Raw genomic sequence first — 6,887 nt, forward strand, 5'->3', positions numbered from 1 at the left:
CCTCTCTGTAGGAATATGCGCCCCGCTTTTGACGTGATTTTAGCGCAAACAGCGTAAAAGTGTGTCCGCAATTCCGTTAAGAGGGGTGCGCATAATCCTACAGGGGTGAAAAATCATTCCCTTCCTTTTTGGAGGTATTCGTCTTAAAGTGTACAACATTCGTGTTGGGGCCACTGTACGGGTGCAACTTGGGTCGGGCTCAACAAGAACCCGACGGGTTCAACCTGATTTTGGCTCGGGTTGGGTTGGCATTTTCTCGGACTGGGTTGGGTAAAGCCAACCCAATTTAAATTCCGGTTGGGTTAGGGTTGAGGCCTTGGCAACCCGAACCGACTGGAACCCGACCTCCATCTTCTAATTTTATCATGATTTTCTCAGGAGCATGTTTTTCTTTCTTGTTATTGAATAATAACATGTTGTAGGGTAGTTTAGTCATTACCTCTAGTATAGAGGGTATTATAGTCTCTGTACTCACTTGTCCTATTTGGGCCTATACATACATTGTATGTGTGTAGAGCGCTCCCCAGTGGAAACTCTCCATCATCAATGCTCATCTTCTTCTTCCTCTCTCTCTCTCTAACCCTAGCTCATTTCTAATACTTGTATTTTTCTGTTTGGTCGTAGATGAACCCAATCCCAACCCGACCCGATTTGGAGGCGAGTTGGGTTAGGGTTGACCATCCTCAACCCGAGGTTAGGGTTGAGGGAATGCTATCTCGGGTTGGGTTAAGGTTGGCCTTGACCCGAGTTGCACCCCTAGTTGGGGGATGATATATGCCCCCTTTTGTTTCATGTGCCAGCCCCTTTGTAGTCTAAAAAGTTGCCATAAATAAGCTAGAGGGGATGCCCAAAGAAAGAAAAGGGGAAAAATATTGATGTCCCTTCGTTTTTTGGTAGATTCTAGATAGTTGTTTGGTTGCACAATAACCAAGCACCAAGCAGTGGTCTCACTTTTTAGGGATTTGGGATGCCATGTCATCCTAAGCCACCATTTGGTTGCCAATAAACTACTGAAACGCAATAAAACTCTCCACAATGTTGTGTCTTGGTCAGTCAACGTGGCATTCATGTCAGCTCCCTACGGATGCCTCCAAGATCTAAGGTATTTTGCATGTTTGGTCAATCGGAGTTGCATTCATGTCAACTATGTGTGGATGTCTCCAAAATCCATGATATTTTGCATGTAAAACCCCGAAATTAGCTATAACGACCTGATTTATTTTTTTTTAGGAAATCCGGATGGCTATCTATAGCACCCTATTTGTCAAGGTCATGCTAATGATAGGTTGTCGCGAGGACGTATCTTATGATGAGTCCCGGAGCTTTTCTAATCTTGCTCCCAACCTCTCTCTAGTTTTCGGAGTGAAAATATTTCATTAAAACAAATTTGTTTCAAAGATAAAATAAAGCCCTTCTCCGCAAGGCACCCACCTTTTACGGCACCTCCAAAAAGCTCGTTTTTACATGGCATTGAACCAAAAACTTACTTTTTGAGCAAAAAATTGCTTCTCGAGAACTGAGAATCACTCTTGTGAGCCAAGAATCAATTATGGGAACTAGAAAACCACTTTTTTGAAGTAAAAAACCCATCTATGATCTTCTAAAAATTCAAAATTGTGCTTTTGGGGAATCGCAACTTGCAATTTCACTCCCCCCGCAAGTCCTGCGATTTGCTTGCCAACCTGACACCAGTGTCAGAGCAAATCGCAAGTTGCGATCAAGATCCTTTAGATTTCAAATCGCAACCTGCGATTTCCAACTTTTCCCCTATATATAGAGTTGAAAAACTAGTTTAAAATCAGATCAGAAACAGATCAAGATCCTCTAGATTTTGATTTCCATCCTTAGCTTTTCCTAATAATTAGTTTATTTCGAAATTTCTAGTTTCCTTTTGAAGAGAGAGAAGTACTAGAGATGCTTCTGAGATTTCCCTATAAACTGGTATATAGTCATATATGACTATCCAGTTTCTTCCGAAATTTCTTACAAACCTCGGGCGTCGGCACTCTACCGAAATTCTGAGGATTCAGAGTGACATCACACTATTGCAAGCTCTAGAACGCCGGCACTCCGCCGAAATTCCGAGAGCAACATCACTTGCGTGCTACGTATATTTACTAGCTTTCTATATTTAATTTACAAAGCTTAGAAGTGGGTGGCTATAGGGTTTGGGGATCCTTTGGCCCCAAACCCTTAGCATGAATCCTTTCCTTCTCCCTATTTTTCTAAACGAAGGCTATTTCATTAATTCAGGTTATTTATATGCAACAGAACAATCTGATTAACTATAGACCGTTCTTCTCTGTATTCGTCAGCAATGCGGGAAAATATGGGCTTCGACCCCCCCCCCCCCCCTCCCGATGTCCGGAATCTAGAACAACCTCTATCCCAATCATTTAGTATTGTTGTTTATAAACACAATACATTAAAGAAATTCCCTTCATTAAACCATTTTCGTTCTTCATAAAGATTTTCTCAAATTCTCAGTCTTAGCCGTCGGTAATCAACTAGCCTTCTAGGTGCTCATTTGACTTATTCAAGAGGGCTTGCGCCTAAGAAGTAGATTTAGGGGCGATCTTAATCCCGTGAGCATTACCGTTCATCGAAGATTGAATTAAAGAAAACCCTTTACTTTTTCTGCATTCAATCAAACAACAAAAGACCTACCTTCCTTACTATTTTTACCCTCTCTCTTGTTTGAAATCCAATCGGAGAATAAGCTTATTCATAATAAAGGTTTACAACTAATTTTTGCTAAGTTTTCTCAAGCCTGCCAAGTTAAGTCAAGAGACCGGGTTTACCTGGGCATGAGGAATGCTTAATACCTTCTATGAATACAACCATACCCCTTACGTAGATTTCTGTCAAGACCATGCCTAAAAACAGAGTTAAATACGGGTTATAGGCCCTAACCTAGATTGTAAAGTTCATTTAATACACCATACACAACACCTCAATACAAAAAATAGATGCAGGATGGACAATCTTAAGTTAATCTCTTGATATATCAATCAAGTACATACAAAAGAGTAGGAGCACTGCATAGAAGGATGTTGTGAGGAATATGCATGGAAGGAGAAAAATAGATGGGGAAGGAAATGAAAGTTGCCGCATCCAAGGGCGCATTGCTAATGGAGGGGATGGTTGATGAATGTAGAGAATGCTCACTGCAGCTTCTTCCAAGAGTTCGATATATAGAGGGGGTGCTCACTGCACCTTTACCATGTAGGAGATGCACTAACTCACCGCCATGGTCGGATACACTAGCCAGATTAACTTCAATACATAGAGGCGCACACAAGGGGTGCCCCTATCATTTCAATACCATGGTGAAATAGTCCAAAGTGTGTCCATATCATATCCTCTTTGAATGCTATATGACCCTTGGCCCAACGCCCCAGAGATGGACTCCCACTCCATTGGCCTCACAAGTGGGCCACATCCACATGATTCGACCCCATGAGTGATGTCCAATCACAACAAGAGGCCCCACACGGCCCAATCCTTGCATTTCCATCCTGTCCATAATACTCGATCATTGTTCTTAAAAAGGATCACTACATATATGAATCTCCTTACTAGCTAGGTAGGTACTTTTAAACGGTAGATGATCCAATCATATCATAAACTATAATATCACTTCGAAATATAATATCATCTTATTCTTCTAACTTTTCTTTTCTCAAAATCATTACAGCTAGGTAGGTACTTTTAAACGGCAGATGATCCAATCAGATCATAAACTATAATATCACTTCGAAATATAATATCATCTTATTCTTCTTACTTTACTTTTCTCAAAATCCTCACAATTCCATCATGTCCATAATACTCGATCAATGTTCTTAAAAGGATCACTACATACATGAATCTCCTTACTAGCTAGGTACTTTTACACGGTAGATGGTCCAACCAGATCATAAACTATAATATCACTTCGAAATATGTTGTCATCTTATTCTTCTAACTTTACTTTTCTCAAAATCATTACATGCATTATAAATTTTAGTGCAATTACATACTGAAAATGATATCAACACAACCATGTTTTGATATCTGCACTAACTCATCTTGTTTTTATCATTTAAAGAGCTGGACAAGGGTATTAAAGTTCTTTAAAAGCTCCGACAAGCCAATTAAAAAAGAAAAGACTAGCTGGGCTCGTGCAATTATTAAAACATGATTGTGCTGATATCATTTCCCTCGTACGCTCATGCTCTTCCCACACAGTTATTATTCTTATGCATGTTGCACACGTTGTAGAAAGCTCTATAGATTAGATGGTGAGGATCATCTTAGGGAGATGATCTATGCAGTATAGCCTATTTACGATGTGGCCAACAAATGAACGTTTCGGATCATTCTGTGGAGTGGGCCCCACTGTACTTTCTGAAAAGCCATCCACGATGGGCCCACGGGTAAAGGACTGAGACTCACCTCTTTTAGCTGACCCAATCACACGGCGTATGCTTTCTAAAAAGAAATCTCACTTATTTTATCAGACCCAATCGCATGGCGTATGCTTTCTAAAAGACAAATAAAAAGAAATTTCGACCTCTGACACGACACGAAAGGCAATCCAAAGTGTGATTCTCCATCAGGCCCGTATCATCCATGACGAGGCGCATTGCTCTATCCTAAGATCTCTTTAAAAAAATATCTCACTGTAAGTGAGAATTATATCCAATAAAAAAAATGGGAACTTTATTTTGATGATCGCACTCCTTGCTTTATTAAAATTACGGTATGGCCTGCACAGTAGGATGATCCAAACCGTCCATTAGATGGGCCACAGCCTAAATAGGTTGTGCCCTAAAATGATCTAAATGTTAACAGAGGCTTAGGATCAACCTATGTAAACGAGTTTTGTGGCACAACCTATTTAAGCTTTGGCCCATCTAACGAATGGTTTGGATAATCCTATGGTGTGGGCCATACTGTACTTTTAATAAAGTGAGAGTGCGATAATCAAAATACAGCAGTGCTGATAACATTTCCCTGAAAAAAAGTAGGGGTGCAACTCGGGTCGGGTTCAACCCGAATTTGGGTTGGGTCAGATTAAGCTTTTTTCGCAAATCGGGTTGGGATGGGTTGGAAAAAATTAACCTGAATTGGAAATCGGGTTGGATCAGGTGGGGGTGTCGGGCAACCTGACTCAACCCGAAACCCGAATTTGGGTTCCATATGAAGAAGTACTGTATGACCAACAGGAAAACCCACATGGGTTGTCTGAAAAAAAATGCAGGCTTTTAAGCTTTTAAAAATTCCCACTAACTCCACTGCATTTCCTCATGAGTTTCTTAGTCATAGAAGCACTAAAATCCAAAAAAGAAACCTATTTTTTTAAGGGTTTTTGCTAACAACTGCCCTAAGGAGCATTAAGAGCTCTCTTTTTTCCTCGCTTTTAGATAGTAGCGCCTCTTTACTCATGTTCATTAAATGCCCACCACTTCCGTCAAAAGCCTATCATTAGCATAGCTAAATAGTAAGAATAATTGTTTTGATATCGACACTCCTCAAAAGCCTCTCTTTTGATATCTCATCTTCTCTATTTTAACCTAGAAACACAAACTACAAATCAGAGATTGGAAACCGGGTTGGGTTGGAAAAATGGGTTCCTCGGGTTGGCTTCAAGCCGACCCAACCCGACCCGAGTTGCACCCCTAAAAAAAGGGAAGTGATATATCTTCCCCTTTTGATTACTTGGAACACCTACCAACAGTGTATCAATGACTGCGGAGGGGATGATATACTTCATGTCAGAAGGAATCAATGGGAGATAATTTTTTGAGTCAAATTTACATTGCGTGCCAACAAATAAACGGTTTGGATATTTGAACAAAGTGAGCCCAATTTGGGTATACTACTAGGGGCGATTTTATCAGTCCCCTGTAGAATCTCCCAAATTGCTCTGACCATGGTGTAGATTTAAAGCCAATAAGCCATCAATGGGCCAAAAGTTAAAAACACTTTAGATCTCTCATAACTCATTTACCAATTCCCACTATACTTCCAATCACATCGCTTTAACTTTCTGTCTTTGACACGACAAAAGGCCAAACAATAGTGAGATTCGCGATCAGGCCGATTTATATCCATGACAAGGAGGGACACTGCTCTCCGTACACAGATTCCCTCTCTACCTTCCACTACAAGCAAACACACTCTTATAAATCACAAATCCCTCCCTAGATTACTCGTCATACGGATATTTCTCTCCACATACGTCTCTGTTATATTGTTTCAGTAGGTAAGCTGCCTTCATTCTTTTCTAATACTTTGCACCATTCACAGTGCCTGCTCTCTTTCTTTCGACATAAGATTAGCAGGAACTTTGACTCATTTTCCATGGTCTGATATTTGGTTTTTTTAAAGACTAAACACACATCTTTGGTTTTGTTGGAAAACATTAAAATATACTGAAAGCAGGAGGTGTGGCAATATCAATTCCATGGTCTGATATTTTCACACCTTACGTTTGATATTTCCACACCCCCCTGCTTTCTCTTTATTTTAGTGGCGTCGCGCAGCCAAGTTTTGTTTTTAAAAATGGGGCTTCCTTCAGCAAATAAAAGCAATGATGGTTGATGACTAAAATACCCTTGTTCAAGTTTTAAATTTCCAAATAAATTTCCACGTGTTAATTTCCATCTAACAATAGTTGCACTGGCTGTTTACGTATTATCATTTATCACTAGTTGGAAATTGTAACTAATGAGAGAAGTTTTGAGTCTTTGAGAAGAATGGGAGTGTATATATCAAAAGAAGGGGATGTAATTATTAACAAATGTGGGAATTTTGAAATCTATTAAAAGCCAAATTTCTGGTGTCTCTCACTCTCAGAGTCTCAGTCAATTTGCAACTGAAGCGCGGGAATTCCTTTTGAA

The sequence above is a fragment of the Tasmannia lanceolata genome, unplaced genomic scaffold, assembly GCF_043159265.1.
Source record: "Tasmannia lanceolata isolate RefF3 unplaced genomic scaffold, GAP_Taslan_0.1 ptg000015l, whole genome shotgun sequence".
Lineage (NCBI taxonomy): Eukaryota > Viridiplantae > Streptophyta > Magnoliopsida > Canellales > Winteraceae > Tasmannia > Tasmannia lanceolata.